This window comes from Oncorhynchus nerka, linkage group LG14 (assembly GCF_034236695.1).
Source record: "Oncorhynchus nerka isolate Pitt River linkage group LG14, Oner_Uvic_2.0, whole genome shotgun sequence".
In the NCBI taxonomy this organism is placed as follows: domain Eukaryota; kingdom Metazoa; phylum Chordata; class Actinopteri; order Salmoniformes; family Salmonidae; genus Oncorhynchus; species Oncorhynchus nerka.
This window is the reverse complement of record NC_088409.1, coordinates 72,159,670-72,170,261: the sequence shown is the minus strand read 5'-3', so window position 1 is coordinate 72,170,261 and position 10,592 is coordinate 72,159,670.

Below are 10,592 nucleotides of genomic sequence, written 5' to 3'. Positions count from 1 at the left end.
TCTGTCTCCTACTGTTCCCCATCTGTCTCCTGCATCCTACTGTTCCCATCAATCTCCTGTCTCTCCTGTTCCCCATCTATCTCCTCTCTCTGTCTCTGTTCCCCATCTCTCCCTCTCTGTCTCCTACTGTTCCCCATCTATCTCTCTCTCTCCTCCTGTTCCCCATCTCTCTCCTGTCTCCTACTGTTCCCCATCTATCTCCTGTCTCATACTGTTCCCCATCTATCTCCTCTCTCCTACTGTTTCCCTCTATCTCCTGTCTCCTACTGTTCCCCATCTATCTCCTGTCCTGTTCCCCATCTATCTCCTGTCTCCTACTGTTTCCCCATCGATCTCTCTCTCCTACTCCCCATCTATCTCCTGTCTCCTACTGTTCCCCATCTCTCTCCTGTCTCCTACTGTCTTTCCCCATCTCTCTCCTCTCTCCTGTCCTCTGTTCCCTATCTATCTCCTGTCTCCTACTGTTCCCCATCCCTATCTCCTGTCTCCTCTCTGTTCCTGTCCCATCTATCTCCTGTCTCCTACTGTTCCCCATCTATCTCCTGTCTCCTCTCTGTTCTCCCATCTATCTCCTGTCCCTACTGTTCCCCATCTATCTCCTCCTGTCTCCTACTTCTTCCCCTCTATCTCCCCTCTATCCTACTGTTCCCCATCTATATCCTCTGTCCTACTGTGTCCCATCTATCTCTCTGTCTCCTCCTGTTTCCCATCTCTCTCTGTCTCTACTGTTTCCCATCTGTCTCCTGTCTCCTACTGTTCCCCATCTATCTCTGTCTCCCTGTTCACCATCTATCTCCTCCTGTCTCCTACTGTTCACCATCTCTCTCCTCCTCTACTGTCTCCCATCTCTCTCCTCTCTCTCTACTGTTCCCTATCTATCTCCTGTCCCCTACTGTTCCCCATCTATCTCCTGTCTCTGTACTGTTTCCCATCTATCTCCTGTCCCCTACTGTTCCCTATCTATCTCCTGTCTCCTACTGTTTCTCCCTCATCAATCTCTGTCTCTACTGTCCTCCTCTCATCTATCTCCTGTCTCCTACTGTTCCCCATCAATCTCTCTGTCTCTACTGTCCCTCTCTCACATCTATCTCCTGTCTCCTACTGTTCCCCATCAATCTCCTGTCTCCTACTGTTCCCCATCTATCTCCTGTCTCCTACTGTTCCCCATCAATCTCCTGTCTCCTACTGTTCCACATCTATCTCCTGTCTCCTACTATCTCCTGTCTCCTACTGTTCCCCATCTATCTCCTGCATCCTACTGTTCCCCATCAATCTCCTGTCTCCTACTGTTCCCCATCTATCTCCTCTCTCCTACTGTTCCCCATCTATCTCCTGTCTCCTACTGTTCCCCATCTATCTCCTCTCTCCTACTGTTCCCCATCTATCTCATGTCTCCTACTGTTCCCCATCTATCTCCTGTCTCATACTGTTCCCCATCTATCTCCTCTCTCCTACTGTTTCCCATCTATCTCTCTGTCTCCTCCTATTCCCCATCTATCTCTGTCTCTCTACTGTTCCCCATCTATCTCCTGTCTCTACTGTTCCCCATCCTGCTCCTCTCTCCCTGTACTCCCTTCCCCATCTATCTCCTGTCTCTCCTGTTCCCATCTATCTCCTGTCTCTACTGTTCCCCATCTATCTCTCTCTCTCCTACTGTTCCCTCTCTCTATCTCCTGTCTCTACTCTTCCCCATCTATCTCTGTCTCCTCTGTTCCCCTCGATCTCCTCTCTCCTACTATTCCCCATCTATCTCCTGTCTCCTACTGTTCACCATCTATCTCCTCCTGCCCCCTACTGTTCCCCATCTATCTCCTGTCTCCTACTGTTCCCTATCTATCTCCTGTCCCCTACTGTTCCCCATCTATCTCCTGTCTCCTACTGTTTCCCATCTATCTCCTGTCTCCTACTGTTCCCCATCAATCTCCTGTCTCCTACTGTTCCCCATCTATCTCCTGTCTCCTACTGTTCCCCATCAATCTCCTGTCTCCTACTGTTCCACATCTATCTCTCTGTCTCCCTCTCTGTCTCTCCTGTCCATCAATCTCCTGTCTCTACTGTTCCCCATCTATCTCCTGTCTCCTACTGTTCCCCATCAATCTCCTGTCTCTCTACTGTTCCACATCTATCTCCTGTCTCCTCTATCTCTCCTGTCCTCTCCTACTGTTCCCCATCTACTCTCCTGCATCCCTACTGTTCCCCATCAATCTCTCTGTCTCCTACTGTTCCCCATCTATCTCCTCTCTCCTACTGTTTCCCCATCTATCTCCTGTCTCTCTCTCCCCTCTTCCCCATCTATCTCCTCTCTCCTACTGTTCCCCATCTATCTCATGTCTCCTACTGTTCCCCATCTATCTCCTGTCTCATACTGTTCCCCATCTATCTCCTCTCTCCTACTGTTTCCCATCTATCTCCTGTCTCCTACTGTTCCCCATCTATCTCCTGTCTCCTACTGTTCCCCATCTATCTCCTGTCTCCTACTGTTCCCCATCGAGCTCCTCTCTCCTACTATTCCCCATCTATCTCCTGTCTCCTACTGTTCCCCATCTATCTCCTGTCTCCTACTGTTCCCCATCTATCTCCTCTCTCCTACTGTTCCCTATCTATCTCCTGTCTCCTACTGTTCCCCATCTATCTCCTGTCTCCTACTGTTCCCCATCTATCTCCTGTCTCCTACTGTTCCCCATCTATCTCCTGTCTCCTACAGTTCCCCATCTATCTCCTGTCTCCTACTGTTCCCCATCTATCTCCTGTCTCCTACTGTTCCCCATCTATCTCCTGTCTCCTACTGTTCCCCATCTATCTCCTGTCTCCTACTGTTCCCCATCTATCTCCTGTCTCCTACTGTTCCCCATCTATCTCCTGTCTCCTACAGTTCCCCATCTATCTCCTCCTGTCTCCTACTTCTTCCCCATCTATCTCCTGTCTCCTACTGTTCCCCATCTATCTCCTCTCTCCTACTGTGTCCCATCTATCTCCTGCATCCTACTGTTTCCCATCAATCTCCTGTCTCCTACTGTTTCCCATCAATCTCCTGTCTCCTACTGTTTCCCATCAATCCCCTGTCTCCTACTGTTTCCCATCTATCTCCTCTCTCCTACTGTTCCCCATCCTATCTCCTGTCTCCTACTGTTCCCCATCTATCTCCTGCATCCTACTGTTTCCCATCTATCTCCTGTCTCCTACTGTTCCCCATCAATCTCCTGCATCCTACTGTTCCCCATCTATCTCCTGCATCCTACTGTTCCCCATCTATCTCCTGCACCCTACTGTTCCCCATCTATCTCCTGCATCCTACTGTTTCCCATCAATCTCCTGTCTTTGCCATGACTGAATGGTTCAATAAGTTGTTATCAAAGAACAACCGTATAAAATGTTTATAAAGATATTAAAGTCTATATCTTCTTATGTTAAAGATGACTGTTTGACTGTGTTTATTTAATATTCAGACACTGGCTTACACAAGGCTGTGCAGTAGGCCCTGGAGAAGCTGGGAGTCAGCCCCCCCCCTTCTCTTTATTAGGAATTTAAAGCTGAAATTGGCTCTGTCAGCATGTTTGTCTTTTTCCTCCCTGTTTTCCCCTCAGTATGTGCACTACTTTGCAATCTGTCTCGCCTCATCAGACACTGCAGGCTAAACTAGCTGCTTTCTACAAATAGAGACATCTCCCTGGCTCAACACTTGGCTTTGTATACATATGCAACACACACATCAATAAGAAATATATTTTATTTGAGAGAAACTGACCAAAGAATGCAGGCCCAAAGCATTACAGTAAGTGACATGTTTGGACCTACTGTCCTCTCTCTCTCTCTCCCTCTGTCTCTCCTGTCCTCTCTCTCTCTCCCTTTGTCTATACTGTCCTCTCTCTCTCTCCCTCTGTCTCTCCTGTCCTCTCTCTCTCCCTCTGTCTCTACTGTCCTCTCTCTCCCTCTCTGTCTCTACTCTCCTCTCTCTCTCTCTCTCTCCCTCTGTCTCTCCTGTCCTCTCTCTCTCTCCCTCTCTGTCTCTACTGTCCTCTCTCTCTCCCTCTCTGTCTCTACTGTCCTCTCTCTCCCTCTCTGTCTCTCCTGTCCTCGCTCTCTCTCTCCCTCTGTCTCTGCTGTCCTCTCTCTCTCTCTCCCTCTGTCTCTACTCTCCTCTCTCTCTCTCTCCCTCTGTCTCTCCTGTCCTCTCTCTCCTCTCTGTCCTCTCCTTCTCCCTCTCTGTCTCTCTCTCTCTCTCTCTCTCTCTCTCTCTCTCTCTCTCTCTCTCTCTCCCTCTGTCTCTGTCTCTACTGTCCTCTCTCTCCCTCTCTCCTGTCCTCTCTCTCCCTCTCTGTCTCTACTGTCCTCTCTCTCCCTCTCCGTCTCTCCTATCCTCTCTCTCCCTCTCTGTCTCTACTGTCCTCTCTCCCTCTCTGTCTCTACTGTCCTCTCTCTCTCTTTCTCTCCTGTCCTCTCTCCTCTCTGTCTCTCCTGTCCTTTCTCTCTCCCCTCTGTCTCTCCTGTCCTCTCCCTCTCTCTCTCCCTCTCTGTCTCTCCTGTCCTCTCTCTCTCTCCCCCTCTGTCTCTACTGTCCTCTCTCTCTCCCTCTGTCTCTCCTGTCCTCTCTCTCTCTCTCCCTCTGTCTCTCCTGTCCTCTCCCTCTCTCCCTCTCTGTCTCTACTGCCTTCTCTCTCCCTTTCTGTCTCTCCCGTCCTCTCTCTCCCTCTCTGTCTCTACTGTCCTCTCTCTCTCTCCCTCTCTGTATCTACTGTCCTCTCTCTCTCTCCCTCTCGGTCTCTCCTGTCCTCTCTCTCCCTCTCTGTCTCTCCTGTCCTCTCTCTAGCTCTATGTCTCTCCTGTCCTGTCTCTCCCTCTCTGTCTCTCCTGTCCTCTCTCTCCCTCTCTGTCTCTCCGGTCCTCTCTCTCTCTCCCTCTCTGTCTCTGTCTCTACTGTCCTCTCTCTCTCTCCCTCTCTGTCTCTACTGTCCTCTCTCTCCCTCTCTGTCTCTCCGGTCCTCTCTCTCTCTCCCTCTCTGTCTCTGTCTCTACTGTCCTCTCTCTCTCTCCCTCTCTGTTTCTACTGTCCTCTCTCTCCCACTCTGTCTCTACTGTCCTCTCTCTCCCTCCCTGTCTCTCCTGTCCTCTTCTCTCTCTCTCTCTCTCTCTCTCTCTCTCTCTCTCTCTCTCTCTACTGTCCTCTCTCCCTCTCCCTCTCTGTCTCTACTGTCTCTCTCTCTCTCTCTCTCTCTCTCTCTCTCTCTCTCCCTCTGTCTCTGTCTCTACTGTCCTCTCGCTCCCTCCCTCCTGTCCTCTCTCTCCCTCTCCGTCTCTCCTGTCCTCTCTCTCCCTCTCTGTCTCTACTGTCCTCTCTCCCTCTCTGTCTCTACTGTCCTCTCTCTCTTTCTCTCCTGTCCTCTCTCCCTCTCTGTCTCTCCTGTCCTCTCTCTCTCCCCCTCTGTCTCTCCTGTCCTCTCCCTCTCTCTCTCCCTCTCTGTCTCTCCTGTCCTCTCTCTCTCTCCCCCTCTGTCTCTACTGTCCTCTCTCTCTCCCTCTGTCTCTCCTGTCCTCTCTCTCTCTCCCTTTGTCTCTCCTGTCCTCTCCCTCTCTCCCTCTCTGTCTCTACTGCCTTCTCTCTCCTTTCTGTCTCTCCCGTCCTCTCTCTCCCTCTCTGTCTCTACTGTCCTCTCTCTCTCTCCCCTCTCTGTATCTACTGTCTCTCTCTCTCCCTCTCGGTCTCTCCTGTCCTCTCTCTTCCTCTCTGTCTCTCCTGTCCTCTCTCTAGCTCTATGTCTCTCCTGTCCTGTCTCTCCCTCTCTGTCTCTCCTGTCCTCTCTCTCCCTCTCTGTCTCTCCTGTCCTCTCTCTCTCTCTGTCTCTACTGTCCTCTCTCTCCCACTCTGTCTCTACTGTCCTCTCTCTCCCTCCCTGTCTCTACTGTCCTCTCTCTCCCACTCTGTCTCTCCTGTCCTCTTCTCTCCCTCTCTGTCTCTCCTGTCCTCTCTCCCTCTCTGTCTCTACTGTCTCTCTCTCTCTCTCTCTCTCTCTCTCTCTCTCTCTCTCTCTCTCTCTCCTCTCTCTCTCTACTGTCCTCTCCCCTTCTCCCTCTCTGTCTCTACTGTCCTCTCTCTCCCTCTCTCTCTCTCTCTATCTCTCTCTCTCTCTCTCTCTCCCTCTGTCTCTGTCTCTACTGTCCTCTCTCTCCCTCTCTCCTGTCCTCTCTCTCCCTCTCTGTCTCTACTGTCCTCTCTCTCCCTCTCCGTCTCTCCTATCCTCTCTCTCCCTCTCTGTCTCTACTGTCCTCTCTCCCTCTCTGTCTCTACTGTCCTCTCTCTCTTTCTCTCCTGTCCTCTCTCCCTCTCTGTCTCTCCTGTCCTTTCTCTCTCCCCCTCTGTCTCTCCTGTCCTCTCCCTCTCTCTCTCCCTCTCTGTCTCTCCTGTCCTCTCTCTCTCTCCCCCTCTGTCTCTACTGTCCTCTCTCTCTCCCTCTGTCTCTCCTGTCCTCTCTCTCTCTCTCCCTCTGTCTCTCCTGTCCTCTCCCTCTCTCCCTCTCTGTCTCTACTGCCTTCTCTCTCCCTTTCTGTCTCTCCCGTCCTCTCTCTCCCTCTCTGTCTCTACTGTCCTCTCTCTCTCTCCCTCTCTGTCTCTACTGTCCTCTCTCTCTCTCCCTCTCTGTCTCTACTGTCCTCTCTCTCCCACTCTGTCTCTACTGTCCTCTCTCTCCCTCTCTGTCTCTACTGTCCTCTCTCTCCCACTCTGTCTCTACTGTCCTCTCTCTCCCTCCCTGTCTCTCTCTCTCTCTCTCTCTCTCTCTCTCTCTACTCTCTCTCTCTCCCTCTCTCTCTCTCTCTACTGTCCTCTCTCTCTCCCTCTCTGTCTCTCTCTCTCTCTCTCTCTCTCTCTCTCTCTCTCTCTGTCCTCTGTCCTCCCTACTGTCCTCTCTCCCTCTCCGTCTCTCCTATCCTCTCTCTCCCTCTCTGTCTCTGCTGTCCTCTCTCCCTCTCTGTCTCTACTGTCCTCTCTCTCTTTCTCTCCTGTCCTCTCTCCCTCTCTGTCTCTCCTGTCCTCTCTCTCTCCCCCTCTGTCTCTCCTGTCCTCTCCCTCTCTCTCTCCCTCTCTGTCTCTCCTGTCCTCTCTCTCTCTCCCCCTCTGTCTCTACTGTCCTCTCTCTCTCCCTCTGTCTCTCCTGTCCTCTCTCTCTCTCTCCCTTTGTCTCTCCTGTCCTCTCCCTCTCTCCCTCTCTGTCTCTACTGCCTTCTCTCTCCCTTTCTGTCTCTCCCGTCCTCTCTCTCCCTCTCTGTCTCTACTGTCCTCTCTCTCTCCCCCTCTCTGTATCTACTGTCCTCTCTCTCTCCCTCTCGGTCTCTCCTGTCCTCTCTCTTCCTCTCTGTCTCTCCTGTCCTCTCTCTAGCTCTATGTCTCTCCTGTCCTGTCTCTCCCTCTCTGTCTCTCCTGTCCTCTCTCTCCCTCTCTGTCTCTCCTGTCCTCTCTCTCTCTCTGTCTCTACTGTCCTCTCTCTCCCACTCTGTCTCTACTGTCCTCTCTCTCCCTCCCTGTCTCTACTGTCCTCTCTCTCCCACTCTGTCTCTCCTGTCCTCTTCTCTCCCTCTCTGTCTCTCCTGTCCTCTCTCTCCCTCTCTGTCTCTACTGTCCTCTCTCTCTTTCTCTCTGTCTCTCTCTCCTCTCTCTCCCTCTCTCCTGTCCTTTCTCTCTCCCCCTCTGTCTCTCCTGTCCTCTCCCTCTGTCTCTCCCTGTCTGTCTCTCCTGTCCTCTCTCTCTCTCCCCTCTGTCTCTACTGTCCTCTCTCTCTCCCCTCTGTCTCTCCTGTCCTCTCTCTCTCTCTCCCTCTGTCTCTCCTGTCTCTCCCTCTCTCCCTCTCTCTCTCTACTGCCTTCTCTCTCCTTTCTGTCTCTCCTGTCCTCTCTCTCCCTCTCTGTCTCTACTGTCTCTCTCTCTCTCCCTCTCTGTCTCTACTGTCTCTCTCTCTCCCTCTCGGTCTCTCCTGTCCTCTCTCTCCCTCTCTGTCTCTCCTGTCTCTCTCTAGCTCTATGTCTCTCCTGTCCTGTCTCTCCCTCTCTGTCTCTCCTGTCCTCTCTCTCCCTCTCTGTCTCTCCTGTCCTCTCTCTCTCTCCCTCTCTGTCTCTGTCTCTCCTGTCCCTCTCTCTCTCCCTCTCTGTCTCTACTGTCCCTCTCTCTCCTCTCTGTCTCTCCGGTCCTCTCTCTCTCTCCCTCTGTCTCTGTCTCTACTGTCCTCTCTCTCTCTCTCCTCTCTGTTTCTACTGTCCTCTCTCTCCCACTCTGTCTCTACTGTCCTCTCTCTCCCTCCCTGTCTCTCCTGTCCTCTCTCTCTCTCTCTCTCTCTCTCTCTCTCTCTCTCTCTCTCTCTCTCTCTCTACTGTCCTCTCTCCCTCTCCCTCTCTGTCTCTACTGTCCTCTCTCTCTCTCTCTCTCTCTCTCTCTCTTCTCTCTCTCCCTCTGTCTCTGTCTCTACTGTCCTCTCTCTCCCTCCCTCCTGTCCTCTCTCTCCCTCTCCGTCTCTCCTATCCTCTCTCTCCCTCTCTGTCTCTACTGTCTCTCTCCCTCTCTGTCTCTACTGTCCTCTCTCTCTTTCTCTCCTGTCCTCTCTCCCTCTCTGTCTCTCCTGTCCCTCTCTCTCCCCCTCTGTCTCTCCTGTCCTCTCCCTCTCTCTCTCCCTCTCTGTCTCTCCTGTCCTCTCTCTCTCTCCCCCTCTGTCTCTACTGTCCTCTCTCTCCCTCTGTCTCTCCTGTCCTCTCTCTCTCTCCCTTTGTCTCTCCTGTCCTCTCCCTCTCTCCCTCTCTGTCTCTACTGCCTTCTCTCTCCCTTTCTGTCTCTCCCGTCCTCTCTCTCCCTCTCTGTCTCTACTGTCCTCTCTCTCTCCCCTCTCTGTCTCTACTGTCTCTCTCTCTCCCTCTCGGTCTCTCCTGTCCTCTCTCTTCCTCTCTGTCTCTCCTGTCCTCTCTCTAGCTCTATGTCTCTCCTGTCCTGTCTCTCCCTCTCTGTCTCTCCTGTCCTCTCTCTCCCTCTCTGTCTCTCCTGTCCTCTCTCTCTCTCTGTCTCTACTGTCCTCTCTCTCTCTCTGTCTCTACTGTCCTCTCTCTCCCTCCCTGTCTCTACTGTCCTCTCTCCCCTCTGTCTCTCCTGTCCTCTCTCTCTCCCTCTCTGTCTCTCCTGTCCTCTCTCTCCTCTCTGTCTCTACTGTCCTCTCTCTCTCACCCTCTCTGTCTCTCCTGTCCTCTCTCTCCCTCTCTCTCTCCTGTCCTCTCTCTCTCTCTCCCTCTGTCTCTACTCTCCTCTCTCTCTCTCTCCCTCTGTCTCTCCTGTCCTCTCTCCCTCTGTCTCTCCTGTCCTCTCTCTCTCTCTCTCTCTCTCTCTCTACTGTCCTCTCCCCTTCTCCCTCTCTGTCTCTACTGTCCTCTCTCTCCCTCTCTCTCTCTCTCTCTCTCTCTCTCTCTCTCTCTCTCTCTCTCCCTCTGTCTCTGTCTCTACTGTCCTCTCTCTCCCTCTCTCCTGTCCTCTCTCTCCCTCTCTGTCTCTACTGTCCTCTCTCTCCCTCTCCGTCTCTCCTATCCTCTCTCTCCCTCTCTGTCTCTACTGTCCTCTCTCCCTCTCTGTCTCTACTGTCCTCTCTCTCTTTCTCTCCTGTCCTCTCTCCCTCTCTGTCTCTCCTGTCCTTTCTCTCTCCCCCTCTGTCTCTCCTGTCCCTCTCTCTCTCCCTCTCTGTCTCTCCTGTCCTCTCTCTCCCCTCTGTCTCTACTGTCCTCTCTCTCTCCCTCTGTCTCTCCTGTCTCTCTCTCTCTCCCTCTGTCTCTCCTGTCCTCTCCCTCTCTCCCTCTCTGTCTCTACTGCCTTCTCTCTCCCTTTCTGTCTCTCCCGTCCTCTCTCTCCCTCTCTGTCTCTACTGTCCTCTCTCTCTCTCCCTCTCTGTCTCTACTGTCCTCTCTCTCTCTCCCTCTCTGTCTCTACTGTCGTCTCTCTCCCACTCTGTCTCTACTGTCCCTCTCTCCCTCTCTGTCTCTACTGTCCTCTCTCTCCCACTCTGTCTCTACTGTCCTCCCTCTCCCTCTCTGTCTCTACTGTCTCTCTCTCTCCTCTCTCTCCCTCTGTCTCTGTCTCTACTGTCCTCTCGCTCTCCTCCTGTCCTCTCTCTCCCTCTCCGTCTCTCCTATCCTCTCTCTCCCTCTCTGTCTCTACTGTCCTCTCTCCCTCTCTGTCTCTACTGTCCTCTCTCTCTTTCTCTCCTGTCCTCTCTCCCTCTCTGTCTCTCCTGTCCTCTCTCTCTCCCCCTCTGTCTCTCCTGTCCTCTCCCTCTCTCTCTCCCTCTCTGTCTCTCCTGTCCTCTCTCTCTCTCCCCCTCTGTCTCTACTGTCCTCTCTCTCTCCCTCTGTCTCTCCTGTCCTCTCTCTCTCTCTCCCTTTGTCTCTCCTGTCCTCTCCCTCTCTCCCTCTCTGTCTCTACTGCCTTCTCTCTCCCTTTCTGTCTCTCCCGTCCTCTCTCTCCCTCTCTGTCTCTACTGTCCTCTCTCTCTCCCCCTCTCTGTATCTACTGTCCTCTCTCTCTCCCTCTCGGTCTCTCCTGTCCTCTCTCTTCCTCTCTGTCTCTCCTGTCCTCTCTC